Raw genomic sequence first — 16,703 nt, forward strand, 5'->3', positions numbered from 1 at the left:
CATCTGATTCCTGGTTGTTCCAGGTCTGCTCTGTTAGTGTGATTTCATCCTTCCTCTGAATCCGTCCTTGGGCCACTGGGGTCTGCCCAAGGCCGTAGAGGATCAGGAACAGCTTCATCAGCTTCAACATCATCATCATCCTGGCTGGGCTAGGTCTGTTCTTGGGGTGGTGGGTCAGTATCGGGTGCGTCTGCATCCGACTCATCCCCACTCTCTTCCCTCGTCCTGGGTTGCGCAGCTTTCGTGCAGTGGTTGAGGTGGTACCAGGTGGAACTCCCTTCCACCTGGATGGCAGTTGGGGTTGCATTGGTGACCTTGTATGGTCCTTCTCTCCTGGGCTCGTTCCACTTTCTCCGGAACACCCTTAGGTACACCTGGTCGCCTGGTTCCACCCCCCTTGGTGGGTCGTCTTCTGGTTCTGGTACTCGGTTCTTCTCCTGTTGGAATATATGCTTATGTATGCCAGTTAGTTGCTTGATATATTCTCTAATTTCTAATTGCAATTGTTCCAGTGGAGGACCCTTATGGGGTCCTCTGAGGTTAGGTGCAGGCATGGGTCGACCCGTGAGCATTTCGTGCGGAGTTAAATGTGTCATTCTGTTAGTTTGCATGCGATAACTCATTAGTGCTAATGGGAGTGCATCTACCCAGTTCAATTTAGCACTTGCACAAATTTTGTTAATTTTTGTCTTGATTGTTCCATTCACTCTTTCCACCATTCCTTGTGATTGAGGGTGATACACACAACCCAATCTTTGTTTGACATGTAATTGCTGTATTACTTGTTTAACAGTTTTTTGGATAAACTCAGAGCCGTTGTCTGAGCTTATTTCTGTTGGAATTCCAAACCTTGGCATGACCTCTCTGGTCAAAAATTTGATTACTGTAACCGCACTCTGATCTTTTGATGGGACTGCCTCCACCCACCTGCTAAATCTGTCAATGACTACAAGCATGTATCTTTTCCCATTTACTTTTTTGATCATGTCCACATAGTCTAAGACTAGATGTCTGAATGGTCCCTCTGGTGTTGGAATGTGTCCCAATGGGGTGATTGTTTTTCTTACATTATTTTTCGCACATACTTCACATTCATTGAGCTGATTTTCAACCATTGTTTGCAAGTATGGTGACCAAAAACCTTGTTTTCTGATTCTCCTTACTACTTCCCCCCTTGTGCAATGGTCAAAACCATGCGCATTAGTGATAAGCAATCCTAACAACGCGGTCGGTGCCACTAACATCCCATCATGAGTTCTCCATAACCCAGTCGGAGTGCGCACCGCACCCCTCTTCAGCCACATGTTTTGCTCATAGACACCAGCCTTCTCTTGCATGCGGACAACATCATCTTCAGTAGGTGAAGCCACAGGCATAGTCAACACTGCCTGAATCAAAACACAACTGTTAGAGGCTCTCTTGGCCGCCTCATCTGCAGCACTGTTACCTTTTGTGACATAGTCATTTCCTTTCTTGTGTGCCTGACATTTGATTATCGCCACTTGCTTTGGTAGCAACAATGCCAACATCAGTTCCACAATCTGATCACAATGCATTATGGGGGACCCATCAGTCTTCTTAAACCCCTAATTTTCCATACTGCTCCGAACAGATGACACACACCATGTGCATATGCAGAATCAGTATATATGTTCACAATTTTACCTGCCCCTTCCCGGCAGGCAGCTGTAAGAGCTTTCAATTCAGCCACCTGTGCTGAACATGGTTGTTTACAATAAGAACTTTGAATGACAGCGAAAGTTCTATCCGGGTTTTGTCGTACTACTGCAAATCCTGCATGGTTACCCAAATGATCTCTGTAGCACGAACCATCTACAAACAACTCCTCCTCAGCCCCAATTAGTGGCGTTGACAACAAATCAGGCCTTAACTTGGTAAACGTCAGAGAATCAGTCACACAGTCGTGTGACGTCCCTTCAAAATCATGCGGAATTTTGTCTGCTGGGTTCACCGTTGAACACCTTCTAATGGTAACATCGGGGAACGTAAGCAAGGTCAAATATTCCAACAACCTCGAGTTTGTCAACACAAATTTCCCCTGTTCAATCAGTTCAGTAACTTTATGATTTGTAAAAATAGTTACCGGATATCCCATCGTGATGGACGAAGCGTTGTCATAAGCATACTGTACCGCAGCTAATCCCTGATAACAGGGTGGGTAGCCTTGTGCTACTGTATCCAATTTTGAGCTATAATATGCTATGGGTTGATTTCGCTTGCATTAGTATTGCTGATGCGTACCCCTGACTCCTATTTGCTACATACAATAGGAATGGTTTTGTATAGTCTGGAGTTGCCAATGCACTTGCTCCCTGGGTATGGGTCCCCCATAATGCATTGTGATCAGATTGTGGAACTGATGTTGGCATTGTTGCTACCTAAGCAAGTGGCGATAATCAAATGTCAGGCACACAAGAAAGGAAATGACTTTGTCACAAAAGGTAACAGTGCTGCAGATGAGGCGGCCAAGAGAGCCTCTAACAGTTGTGTTTTGATTCAGGCAGTGTTGACTATGCCTGTGGCTTCACCTACTGTAGATGATGTTGTCCGCATCCAAGAGAAGGCTGGTGTCTATGAGCAAAACATGTGGCTGAAGAGGGGTGCGGTGCGCACGTTAGTGGCACCGACCGCGTTGTTTGGATTGCTTATCACTAATGCGCATGGTTTTGACCATTGCGCAAGGGGGGAAGTAGTAAGGAGAATCAGAAAACAAGGTTTTTGGTCACCATACTTGCAAACAATGGTTGAAAATCAGCTCAATGAATGTGAAGTATGTGCGAAAAATAATGTAAGAAAAACAATCACCACCCCATTGGGACACATTCCAACACTAGAGGGACCATTCAGACATCTAGTCTGAATGGGTGGGTAGGAGGGTGGGAGGCAGTCCCATCAAAAGATCAGAGTGCGGTTACAGTAATCAAATTTTTGACCAGAGAGGTCATGCCAAGGTTTGGAATTCCAACAGAAATAAGCTCAGACAACGGCTCTGAGTTTATCCAAAAAACTGTTAAACAAGTAATACAGCAATTGCATGTGAAGCAAAGACTGAGTTGTGTGTATCACCCTCAATCACAAGGAATGGTGGAAAGAGTGAATGGAACAATCAAGACAAAAATTAACAAAATTTGTGCAAGTGCTAAATTGAACTGGGTAGATGCACTCCCATTAGCACTAATGAGTTATCGCATGCAAACTAACAGAATGACACATTTAACCCCACATAAAATGCTCACGGGTCGACCCATGCCTGCACCTAACCTCAGAGGACCCCATAATGGTCCTCCACTGGAACAATTGCAATTAGAAATTAGAGAATATATCAAGCAACTAACTGGCATACATAAGCATATATTCCAACAGGAGAAGGACCGAGTTCCAGAACCAGAAGACGACCCACCAAGGGGGTGGAACCAGGCGACCAGGTGTACCTAAGGGTGTTCCGGAGAAAGTGGAACGAGCCCAGGAGAGAAGGACCATACAAAGTCACCAATGCAACCCCAACTGCCATCCAGGTGGAAGGGAGATCCACCTGGTACCACCTCAACCACTGCACGAAAGCTGCGCAGCCCAGGACGAGGCAAGAGAGTGGGGAGGTGTTGGATGCAGACGCACCCGATACTGACCCACCACCCCAAGACCAGACCCAGCCCAGCCAGGATGATGATGACGACATGGAAGGGGAGAAGTCCAAGGTTTGACCTGGCCTTGAGGAGGCTCACATGTGATCGTGCTAGTAACCTCTCGATGTGGGTCACACCCTTGGTAAGCAGGATGAGCACTGAACTCATAAAATTACCGGACATGAAGATGCTGATGAAAGCTGAAGCAACGACTACAATAATGCCCAAAACCCCCCACAAACATACAGCACACCAATACATGAAGATCACCTGATCATCCACGACAATGCATGTTGAAAGAATTTGAGTTTTATTTCTTATTCTGTGTCATATACTTCCTGTAAGGATGACTTTCAATGCATGCTGAAAGATTGTTAAATTTTGTGTTATGCATTCGTTGAAGTACTTCTATGATGTTTGTCTCGGTCATGGTTTGTGGAGATAATGATTTAGATGTTTTTCACGATTTATAGAGGAAACAACACATGCAAGGCTCTACTCAAATAACAGGCTGCCGCTTACATGACATTTATGACTGAACTCAGAGGATTGAAACACTTATAGGGTATCGCACATTTGGTAACCTTTTTTAACTTGCTTAAGTAAATGGTTCAGGTTGAAAACCCTGGAACAGGTTGAAATTCCTGTGATGATAAGAAAGCAAGATGTTTTTTCCAGGTAATCAAATGTGAATACTATTAGTTTATCTAGCAGTCTGGCAAGTAGTCATCTGTAAATTTGGGTTATTAAAGATAATGGTAATTGACATTGGGACTTAATAAGTCCCAAAGAGGGGATATATGGGAGAAATTTACCAGTGCATTTAAAATAAATATGTTCATTATATTCTACCATTAAATAAGAAAGAACATTCACTATCTTGCCCATATGCTATATGAATGAAGTAATTGTGCGTGAAACAGGGGTCAGCAAAGACATGGTGTTTCAGTCTAAACAAAAGTAGCAGACAGGAATAAGTGCTTTGTTAGCCGTGAGCCATATGACATGGGAAGGTTTGTGAATGCAAACATCCCCTCTAAAATATGGCCTGGATTGGCGTCGGAAGGTTTGTTAGTGTAACTGACGTCAAAGACTGCAGACAACTGGGTTCTTTGCACTACTGACAGTGTAGGAGTAAGGAAGGGATTCTTATTGAGAAAAAACAGATGTACATTCTGGACCAACAGAAAGAGGTTAAAAGAAGGAGTCCGTGAGCTCCTCGGGAGTTCTTTGCCAAACCAACTCAGATTCTGTTTTCACTTCTTGCAAGTGATAATAAAGTCTTATATCTTCAGACCTCGACTCTCTCATACCTCTCTTCTTCAGTTTAAGTGTTAGATGTGTTTTTTTCCACTACAACTACAACCAGAAGAGGCGTAATGTACAAAAAGAGTGCTGCTTTAAAGACTGTGCCCATTGAAAGCATGGTGTCAATCAACTTTGTGGCATGTAACAACATCTAACGCTATAGTCATTGTGGGGGTTAGCCCAGGGAGCCCGTAAGGTGAGTGACGTCGAAGTTAAGAGCTTGTTGAGAATGCCACTGTCATGCAAAGCATGACATTCAGGAGGACATATACTTAAAGGGCTTGTCAGAAGTGGGATTTGAACCCACGCCTCCATCGGAGACTGCGACCTGAACGCAGCGCCTTAGACCGCTCGGCCATCCTGACGGCACATTGGTGAATAGGGTGCAATCCAAACAAAAGTCTGAAGTCGCATTCTACAAAACTCATTCTAATTGACTGGATGAATACCTAGGAGAAAGGGAAATCCCCTCAGTGTTTGGCCTCCTTTCAAATTTGTGTTTCTGATTTCCAGCTCTTTCAGCGACTGCCAATACTTCCAGGACAGCCAAGATCCACAAAAGTAAATGTGTTCGGTTCGCACGACGACTGGACAATTAAAATCGGATGCTTAAGGCAATGCACGTGCCGGGGCATGTCATCAGCAGCTCTCCATTCCCATATTACCCACTCCGTTATTCATGTTAAGGGTAGAGATAAATTACATTTTGTGTCCATCAGTTTCCGATGAATAGGGCATTGATGTTCTGACTTGAAGGTTTTTGACCACATTTTTGTGAATGTAGCTATCCGGATTTTAAGTCTGATTTGAAAGAGAGGCTGTATTTCCGTAGTTGGATTGTCTCCAACTACGGAAGTGGACCACGTCATGTGTCAAATATGATTCTGAAGAGGCCTTCAATTGCATGTTCCTTGGGGTGTGTATATTTTGTCCGCAGAAATGTAAGTACTGTTTCTTATGTAAGTACTGTACTTTCATAATATCCCATTTGTGATGCAACGATCTTGAAAAATCCAGATCAGAGACATGTCTTCTGTGCTCTAATGGATCATCCGTGCAATACAGAGACAGTAGAGGGGCTTTCAATTCTGAAACCAATATTTCTTGACTTTATTTAACGATTTGTTTTGCAAGGAAGGCTTTGCTATTTTCGAAAATGTTATCGCCACAATAAAAATTATATTGTGACTTATATTTCAAGATGAATATCTTCTGGTTTGGGGCAACTTATGATTGATTAACATCCCATAGCTTATTATTTTTAAGACTGTGTTGTGAAAATGTGTGTATCAAATGTGAAACACCACTTATATAGGATAATGTATCTGTAAATCCCTCAAAGGCAGTTGTATTGCATTTCATGGTGCAATGTGCATTATGCCTACCAAAGTGCTAAATACATTATTTTGATTAATTCACAAATTAAATCTCTGCACAGGCAATCATTTCTCACTAGTCTATATTACCCTAAATAATGACAGAAACTATGTTTTTGCCTCCAAAAATGCAGAATAAAAAAGGTTGCTGTTGAAATTAACCAAAGCATTTATTTTAAAACTTTGTCTAAGTAAAAAGATCTAAAATTGCATGACAGCATGCATGTGATCAAAACATTTCCAAAAATTACTGATATATCAAATATCTTCCATTCAGGCTAACTCTGCATTAAAATTACGACATAATTTTCAGAATCATTTTTCGGACATGGATTCTGCCAGCGAAATGTAATCAATTTAAATTGAATCCAGCATGGTTGGAAATAGACACTTATAATAGTAGATGATGAAGGGATTAATGATATATATATATATCTATATATATAGATATATATATATAGTCGTGCTTAAACGGTTCTTCAAAGGCCTCAAATTTCAATGCAAATATGAGTATCCAGTTTGTACGGTGACGTTCCCCCACAAAGGTAAAAACTCACGCTCCACACAACGCCTGTACGGTGCACCAACGTGCCTGGTGTAGTTTGGGCGTGAGAGTTGTTGACTATATGGGAAGGTGATCACAACAATTTAAAATAGAACACTAAATGCAACAACTTCCCTGACTGAAATAAATTGAATAAATATATTTTTAAACAGAGATCTGTGATGTCCTATTTTTGATTGATCGGGAATTATTGATAGAGGTTAATGTGTAAGGTTTTATTATATACTCCAAAATATATTTATTTTTGTTGTTTTTTTGAGTAATTATAAATTGCCATTTTTCTTCTCACTATACGACTGTTACTCTATCATTAGTGCCAATGGTGTTACATAGGTGACAGGCAAATCTGAATCGATGAATTCAAGTTCTTTTAAAACTAGAACCGCCACAACCAGACTTTTCCTAAAATTGTGTTTTGTAGCATCCCCTATTGCTAAAAACAGTAAGGATAAAAACAGATTTAAAATATGGGCATTATAGAACATAGCTATTTTGGAGAAGTTAATTTTTCACTGATCTGAAACATTCCCATACCGTCGCTGACGATGGACTCCCGTTTACTTGGTTTGTGGATCAAAAGGGTGAATATATGCTATCGGTGCTGTGTCATCCTCATGGGGGAAGATTCCGCCCGGTGGCATATTTCTCTTATAAATTAGAACCGATCCTACAAACTGATAAACCAACACAAATGACACCACAAAGATTTTTGCGTTATCATGTGCGTCTGCTTGACATGCCAAACATAAAAATCCAATGCTGTTCCCCACTCAATCAAGCCACACTTCTCGCCCCCACTGACATCACAGAAAATACAAATTTGAACACATCACACCTGTTCTTTATCTCTACATTGGCTACCTGTTAAAACCAGGAGAGATTAAAAAAATGCTGCTACTTGTAAATAAAGCAATAAATGGCCGTGCACCTCAGTTTATAAAATAACTGCTAATTCTACACAAACCAGCAAGAACTCTCAGGTCCACAGTCAGTGGTCTTTTAACTATGCCCTCATTGTGCCAAAAGAGTCAAATAAGTTTGAGTTTGGTAGCATGTATCCAGGTCAGAGGAACACAAGACGATATCATAGCTCTCTAGCTATAGTGATACAATTCTTAGAATATAGTGAGTAGAGGCCATGGTTTATTCTTTGTTCTTTTATTAATTTTTTATTTAGCGCAAAACAATTCTGTAATCAGTATCGTCTAATCTATATTTCTCCTTCCAAACAAGAGTGCAGAGCCAACTGTTGCTCACTGGCACCATTCACAGGGTTTGTTTAATCAACAGTCTCCCAGCAGTGGAACTGTCACAGAACCAAAAGCCCCCGGCTTTTCAGTACCAGCCAAACATACAGAAAAAATGCAGATACAGTGGCAATATTCCTGTGCAGAGAACAGAATCTGTGTGTTAAAAGTCACGGATGGAGGTAGGAGGAAGTGAGCTGCTAGAGGGTTGGAGCATACTGAGGGAAATTTCTGGAAGAGATTCCAACTGCATGCGCTTTGCTGATGACATGTTAATGTGTGTGTGTGGCTAACCCCACCCAGGATCCACTGCTTTGTCACGACACAGCGACATCATAATTAAATCGTAGTAGTTCCACCCACTCCAAGCTACACACATTTAGCATAAGATAATAGCGCTGATTATTAACTAATACCCACATATAACCATGACAAACTTCCAACTGACTGAACCTGACTGAACCCACCTGACCCCAACTAAACCACCAGAACCGTCTCACCCGCTACCCAACATCCCTTGAAAAGGAGAAAGAAGCTCAACATCCGCCTGAGTACAAACCCCTTCATCAGTTCCAACTTGGGGACTGGGTCCTCGTAAAGAACCTACGACCGTCATCTGGGCACAATCCCTGTGTCCTGCGACTGTTCCAAGTCCTGTTTGTCACCAACACCGCCCTCAAGGTCAAAGGCCGTGCCTCCTGGGTTCACGCCTCCCACAGTAAGGAAGGTCCTCTTCCCCTCGAGCTACTTGTTGAGAAGACAACGTGAGCGTACACCGAACGCTGCTCACCCTGCAACTGCAATGGAACCACATCAACCACAACTGGGGCCATGGCACTCTTTTCACCTTACAGGGTTTTGTTGCCTACGCGGCACTGTTTGTTTCCTACTCACCATTGCTATAATTGTTGTTTTCCTCATATACATTGTCCATGATCATACTTTACTTCACATACTTTACCGTCCTGAGAATATAACTACCCCAATCACAGTTAATAAAATATATGTTCCCGGCAGTACGACACATAGCACTGACTCAGCTCCCGGCCTTAATGGCACTCGTCTACTAAACTGTGTTTCTGGTTATGTGGCCATAGTGCATACACCCATCTCCCAGTTGGCTGGAATCACACCTTTATCGTCCCAGTTTTCCACAACAGTGCTGACGTCCACATCACTCGCACTAAACACGCGCTACCCACCTTCAGCCCCATGACCCCGTTTGGGCCTCCGACGTCCCAGAGGATCACAAATTATGGATTGTGGGCCAAAAGGTCCTACTCTCGCTCTTCCCTTCAACCAGGGTTGGTGAAACTATGCTATACTATGCTAACTTTACTTTATCAATTTCCCGCCTTTATGAACGAATCTCTCCACATAACCAAGACCACGACACAAAAACTTTGCGTGCTCCGCCTATTGTCCCTACAAAACCGTATAGTGCTGGACCAGCTCACAGCAGCACAAGGTGGGGTCTGCGTCCTGGTTGGAACGGCTTGTTGTACTTTTGTCCCCGACAACGACGCCAACGGCCATGTCATAGACAAAGCTTTACATAAGCTTATCCAATTGTGCGACGTCACTCTTAAGGAGGAGGTCAACGACACTCAGAGTGGGTTTGGGTGGTTTCTCATGAATTGGCGCCACTGGCTCATTCTTAGTGCCACCGCTTTAGTCGCCGTCCTTGTTTTTCTATGGACTTGTTTGGTTTGTATAATACCATTACTACACCGCTTGACCACCCAAATCGTTAAGACCTTTCTTGCCATCCCTTTTGACGACCCTGAGCCCCCTCTGGAATCTTGGTCTCCCGCTTATGCAGGCCTTGATGACAATTAAGACACCACCTCCTCACATGACACCCGAGTTTAAAACCACACATGACGGACTCCATTGAATCTTCGTGAATTTGTTGTGTTAATGTTTTTTTTTTTCTGGTTTGCTCAGAAATATATATATATATATCTACTCAGAGAGCTGCTCCTTAGCACCTCTTTGATCCGACCCTTGTACAATTAAAACCAACGTCTGAAGACCTTCAGATGACCTTCAGAGTTTGAAGAAACCAATATCGCAAGGTAAAGATTTTAAGTATATCATCTTTATTTCTTTCAAGACAGAAGTATAGGACATGCTTTTTGATAAAGCATTTTGAATGTCCACTATCTTTCAGCGGTAAAAGTCTGACGTGTGTGTGCCTGTGTGTGTGTGTGTGTCTGTGTGGGTGGGTTAGGTTTCTTTTTGATCATTGGGTGGGACACATTAAGTGGGGTGCAGAAACACTGTGTGGAAAAGCGCCACCAAAAAGCAAAAAGACAGAGTGGATGACTGATCAGTGGCATCTTGGAAGCTCCTATATAGACAGCCTTTCGACAGAGGCTGAGGCAAAGTTCCACGAACAAATTATTAATTTTATCCATTCATTCCCACCATCCTCAGCCCATTTTGCGTTTCCTTTTCAAGAACGATTGCTTTTCTAAAATAAATATTGTGATATTCTTGCAAGTTTCAAATTGGCCCTAAATTGAATTACATTCAACTATTCATTATTTCGTTATAAGATAGGCGCTACCGAGAGGGAGAGAGCTCAGTGGGCCACACAGAATTTTGCGACAAGATAATCTTGTTTCAAATTGTGAATATCAACTCACAACTGTGGTGCAGAAAATAATTAAAATCAAAAAAGAAACCTAAAAGATTTTAATGAAATATATAATGTGATTCATAATTAGCATCTTTTAAACCAGTTTGTACACCTAGAACACCAAGCTGTGTATTTATAAATACTATCATCAATGAATAAAAAAAGCACAATGTGGATATAAATAATTTAATTTCTGAGACAAAATACATAAAAAAATCACTAGCTTACGGACACAAACTACTGCTTTGGATTTGCAGTGTGGCGGAACTGAAACTTGATTCTGATTTGACGAAAAACTCGGGTCAACGCTGACCAATCAGATCGTTCCTGCAAGGCTTTATTCCAGCGCTGTAGAACGATCCGATCACCTTCTACTCGTTAGAAGCCATTGTGATCATGTCTGGAAGAAGCAAACAGGGCAGCAAAGCCAGAGCAAAGGCAAAGACTCGCTCTTCCCGTGCCGGTCTCCAGTTCCCCATCAGCCGCGTTCACAGGCTTCTGCGCAAAGGCAACTATGCCCGGGGCGTCGGTGCCGGCGCTCTGTCTACCTGGCAGCCATGCTAGACTACCCGACCGCTGAGATATTGGAGTTGGCTGGAAACGCTGCCCGTGGCAACAAGAAGATCGCATCATCCCCCGTCACCTGCAGCTGGCCGACGAGGAGCCCAACAAGCTGCTGGGTGGAGTGACCATCTTTCAGGGCGCCGTCCTGCCCAACATCCAGGCTGTTCTGCTCCCAAAGAAGACCGAGAAGGCTGCCAAGTCAAAGTATACCTGCTCGATCACTTCCAAAATACAACCCAAATGTTATTTTAAGAGCCACCCACATCTTTGTAGAGAGTAAATCTTGTGAACCTACTTAACTTTCCTATAAATCAAGTTACGGTTATTGTCATACACCACATCAACATCACATAATCTAGCTCGCTTGTAAACTCAATATTAAAATTCCCTGACACCAATTACAGCCATTCTGTTGAATAGTATTGTAATATTGACGTAATTCATATAATAAGTGTCTGTTTAAGCAGAGTTACAAAATAATTAAGATTCAATGCCATTGTTTTATTGTCCGTTACTTTTGGCGGCATGTTCGAATAACAGCAGCTGCCCGGCGCTGGACCAATCAAGTCACAGCGCGGTGCGTCATTACTGAGAATTTGGAGATTTTATCTTTGCAATGTTGTGTAACTTTGCTAAAAGCTTCCAAAATATCGCATTCATAAGTTGAATATTTACATTGCAATGCACCTATTTCACTGGTTGTTTTTGTAAACATTAAGGTGTCTGAATGAGGGCCCTGGGTTCTCAAGAATCAGAGCCCATTGTATAGTGATTGTATGGTATAATTACTAACGTATGTTACTTTTAATTTATTGCATCCATGTCATACGGAGAACAAAAATAACAACGTGTCTTTTCAGAGGCCCTATGGGAGAGTGAAATGTGTTGATGCCTCCAGCCTGGCCAGAGGAGGAAATGTGTAGATTTACGTCGGACCAGTGCTGAACTGTGACTTATGCATTGTGAGCAGATGGGCTACATGATCCCCGTACTAGTATAAAGGACAAGTCTTTTACTTCTTCCCCGAGAGAATACTTCCGGCTTTGTTCTCTCCTGGACGTCCTAGGCAAGTCTGGTTTGTTGCTGTGTAATAAAACTATTATTTTAATCAAGTCAGCATCAGTGGTCACTCCTTCTTCATCAACACATCAAAATCATCCAGAAACTACAAAGTGGCGTCAAGAACCAGGATGTGTTGGGCCTCATCTGCCACTGCCGCCCCGCTTCAGAAGATACCACTTAATGCCTCAACGGGGAGTTTTTACTTACGATACGAGCTGTTACAGTATGTGGTCTGAAGCGGTTTTGTGTGCGTTTTGTGCAGATAGGAGCACTAAGAGCAGAGCAGATTGTGCAGAGATGAGTGATGATGTGTTGATGTGCAAAGTGAGTTTCCATCTAAATTGGGTTTATTAAGTTATAAAAGATGTAAATAAGGGGGATAAGAGAATAATAAATCAAGAAAAAGAGAATTAAGTTGAAATAGAGAATTGAGACGAGAGAAATAAAGATGAAGTTAAAGGTAAACATTAAAGGGTTAAAAGATGTGGAGAAAGTTGAAGTAAAAAGTAAAAGTTCTTTAAATAACCATGCAAGATTAACGAAGACGGCCTTAAACAGAAAGACATGTGTACATTAAATGCTGCGTGAAAGTTGGCCGAATGAAAAAATAATATAGTCAAATCTAGGTGGGAAAAACAAAGAGGAAATAACCCTATAATATTATATGAATGAAGATGAAAAAGATGAAAATAAAGTGAAAAAGAGATAATAGTTAAAAGCCTAAAGTAAAATGAAAAAGATGAAAAGTGAAGTAAAAACAATTACAAGTTAAAGGCTTAAAAGATGAAAAATAAAGTTTGAGAAAAGTGGGGAAAAACAGGGCTGAACCTGCCTGAAAATTTTGATGAAATTAGAAAAGTATAAATGAGTCGACGTCAAAAAATAAAGCTAAGCGCTGTTGAAGTCTTTGGAGGATCAGATGTGTTGTTGGACAGACATATCTTTTTCTTTTTTTCTTTTTGTGTGTGTGAGTGTGAAAGTGCCACAGCTACAGATGTGTGAAAATCTTTGTGTAAAGTTTTGTGTATGTGTAAGTGATATATATATAATATATGTGTTATTAAATAGGCATACATATGTGGTGAGCAGTTGAATAATACATAAAGAGAAACATTTCTTGCCCCTCAAGTGATAAACATATATGAGCCTGTTTACGGACTTTGTAAAGTTGCAAAGGCTTCCAGTATGAACTGGAAGACTAGAGCCACAGTCTGCCTACACATGCATGTACACATCCAGAAAAGAAAAGAAAATCTCCTGCTCTGAATTGGAAGTAGGATTTGTGAATTGTTTGATTAGTGTGTAGGTTTTTTCTTTTTCTTTTTATGCTTGGGGTGTGTGTGGCGGTGATTTCTGTGAGTCCTGTCGGCTTAAAAGAGCACATAGCCTTGTTGGGGTGAAGGGAGACGCTGGTTGTTGATGCAAGAAGAGAGGTTTCGTGTTTCGGCTGCTGGGTGAGAAAAACAGCTATGATTTATGATGCAGTGAGCTGGGCTGTTCCTACCGGAGCCAAAACAGGACGTTCACTCGCTGACGACCAGTTCATACTGGAAGCCTTTGCTAAATTTAAGAGGCGGAGCAAGGTGTGGTGCTTCATACAGAATGGAACTTGGTTAACTCCTCTTGACAAGAGGGGCTGTGTTTAGCCCCCACCCCCTACTCCTTTCTCTTAGTAGTTAGAAGAAAAAATAATAAGATAACATAAAATTAAATAGATAAATAGAATAAAAATAACGAATTAAAGGTGATATCAGATTGACTAATATACTCTTTGGACTTTAAATACATTGCATGATTAAAGGTAACCATTGTTTTATTTCAAGTGCACGCAAAATAATAAAGTTGATAATGTATGTCACACTGAATTGTATTACAGTGTGTATAAGAATATAGAGTGAGCCTAAGACACTGAATTCTTCTGTTGTTCTTTATCTTTTTTCATTCTTCCTCTCTTTTACTATGCTGAGTGAAAGGTGGGGGAAAGACCGAGAAGATGGAATGAGTCCGAAGTGAATCAGCCAAAGGGCAGATGACAAGACATCTGGCAGATCTTCACAGACACTGAGGCTTGCGGATGACAACGTTTTAGAATCCTGAATCCAGTTGAACCAGTTAAAGGCCTGTACATTTTTATCCACAAACTCTTTCAACAGACCTCACCTGCATTTACCTATATGTCTATACATTTAGTTATAATATACGTGTTTAGCTTGTTTTCACCTATAGGTTTGTAGTAGTTATTTTTCATACATGGCATTTGCAATTATTAAGTGAGAGACTTGGCAACGGACTGACTAATTAAGGCATTTGCCTAATTAATGGAGTATTATTGATTGATTGATCACATGTGGAAAAGCTGATTGATTTAAATACTGTCGAGTGCTGTAAATATTGGTTTCATTATCTGAGTATGGTTTATCTTGGCTGTTTTAGGAGTGAACATTGATATAATTTTGATAATTTAACATAAATGAGTGTGATCAGATGCATCAGATGGTGAACAAGTGAATTGGCTTTCACAAGTGGGAAGCGATTTAGTCTCCTTTGTGGTTGGCAAATTCAGCTGTTTTTGGTTGAGTGTGATTACACGGTGCTTTATAAACAAATTTTAAAATAAGTCAATTCGATTTACAATAAAAGAAAAGTAAGAGGGTCATTAGGATGTCAAAAATGGATACTAAAATTACACAAGTAATCACTCCTATTGATGTAGAGCGAATGAATATTCCCCTTATTAAAGATATTCCAAAATATCAGGTAAATGGAGCAAGCGTTGGGCGGACATTGAACAACCATGGCCAGTTGAAGGAACTCTTAACCCGGATGTGATTAAAACAATGCAGGTGCTTGTGTCCACATATAAAGTAAATCAAAAGAAGCTGCAGCTGTTCGTATTGGAGGGACAGACATGGTTCGAAGCTGCACACACACTTTGATGGTGGCCGGTGAAATGGATTCTCTGCTTTTGACCCATCCTGGGTTGTCCTTCCTCCGGGGGCACAGCCAGGAGCAGTGGGCAGCATACATGGTTGGGGACCAGGTGATAAATGTCCATCGCTGGTCAGACGATGATGGGTGCATGTTTTTAGTGGGGGTCCTTACAGACGTGAGGTGGAGGAAACCCCATGTGAGCACGGGGAGAACATGCAAACTCCACACAGAAAGGCTCCTATTTGGGAGATAACCCACCGGAGCACGGTGCCAACAGCCAACAGCGCCCCAGGCGGATATCGAACCCAGGACCTTCTTGCTGTGAGGCAGCTGTGCAATGCACTGCGCCACCGTGCCACCAGCCAGAGAACAAAGTAGACAAGAAATAAAGAAAAATGAAAAGGAAACAGAAAAATTGATGGAGAAGATTCCACACCCTTCTCACATACAGCATCTGTACAGAAGCCCCCACCTTATGAGAAGGAGGTGAAGTGCACTGACGTTTATCCCAAGCTCCCAGTGATTACACAGGAGGGCAGCTTTCTCTTCAAAGATGAGGATGAACAAATAATAGAGATGGGCAAGGCTTAACAACCATAAAGATGTACCTGAGTTCCCACAGTACAAAGAAGAGGAACAGGACCAGGAGACTCTCAGAAATCTCCACCAAATACAGTTGGTGGATAATAATAAGAAGAAAAAGAAACAAGCTGTGGTTATGCAGAGCCAGTCACAACAAAATCAATTACCACCTCAACCACAGCAAGGACAGATTCAGGTTCTACCACCTGTGGTCCTCACTTTCTCCTTTCTACAGCCAGTTTTTGACCAACCACATACATGGAGAGGTAGAGGTAAAGAGTACGACATTGAGAAAAGTGTGCCACATGTGACTTTAATGGTGGCTGAAGGATTTGAGCAGAAGCATATTGGAGAAACCATGGCAGAAGCTGAGGAAGCCATTTTTTCACCAAAAAAGTAGAATCTTGCTATCTGGATAAGTGAAGATCAGAAGTTCATGAAAATCATGATTTCAGCTCAAGGACAAGGACAACCACAAATGATACAGATGACACATGAGTCAATGTTCAGCGCTAAATTGGACTCAGACAGTGTGATAAAGGAGATGCTGCAGCAAATTCCAGAATGTTTGTGGTCACATAGTACTGACATCGAACTAGTGAAGTCAGCCCAACCGGTGAGAGTTGAACTGAGACCAGGAACCAAACCTCCTTGGATGAACCAATACCCACTAAAGGAGGAGATAATCAAAGGGATTGAACCAAAAATTGAAGGACTGTGAAAAGCAGGTGTAGTGGAAATATGTTTGGATCCTCAGAGCAATACGCCTATATTGCCTTG

The sequence above is a fragment of the Zeus faber genome, assembly GCF_960531495.2.
Source record: "Zeus faber genome assembly, contig: SCAFFOLD_34, whole genome shotgun sequence".
Lineage (NCBI taxonomy): Eukaryota > Metazoa > Chordata > Actinopteri > Zeiformes > Zeidae > Zeus > Zeus faber.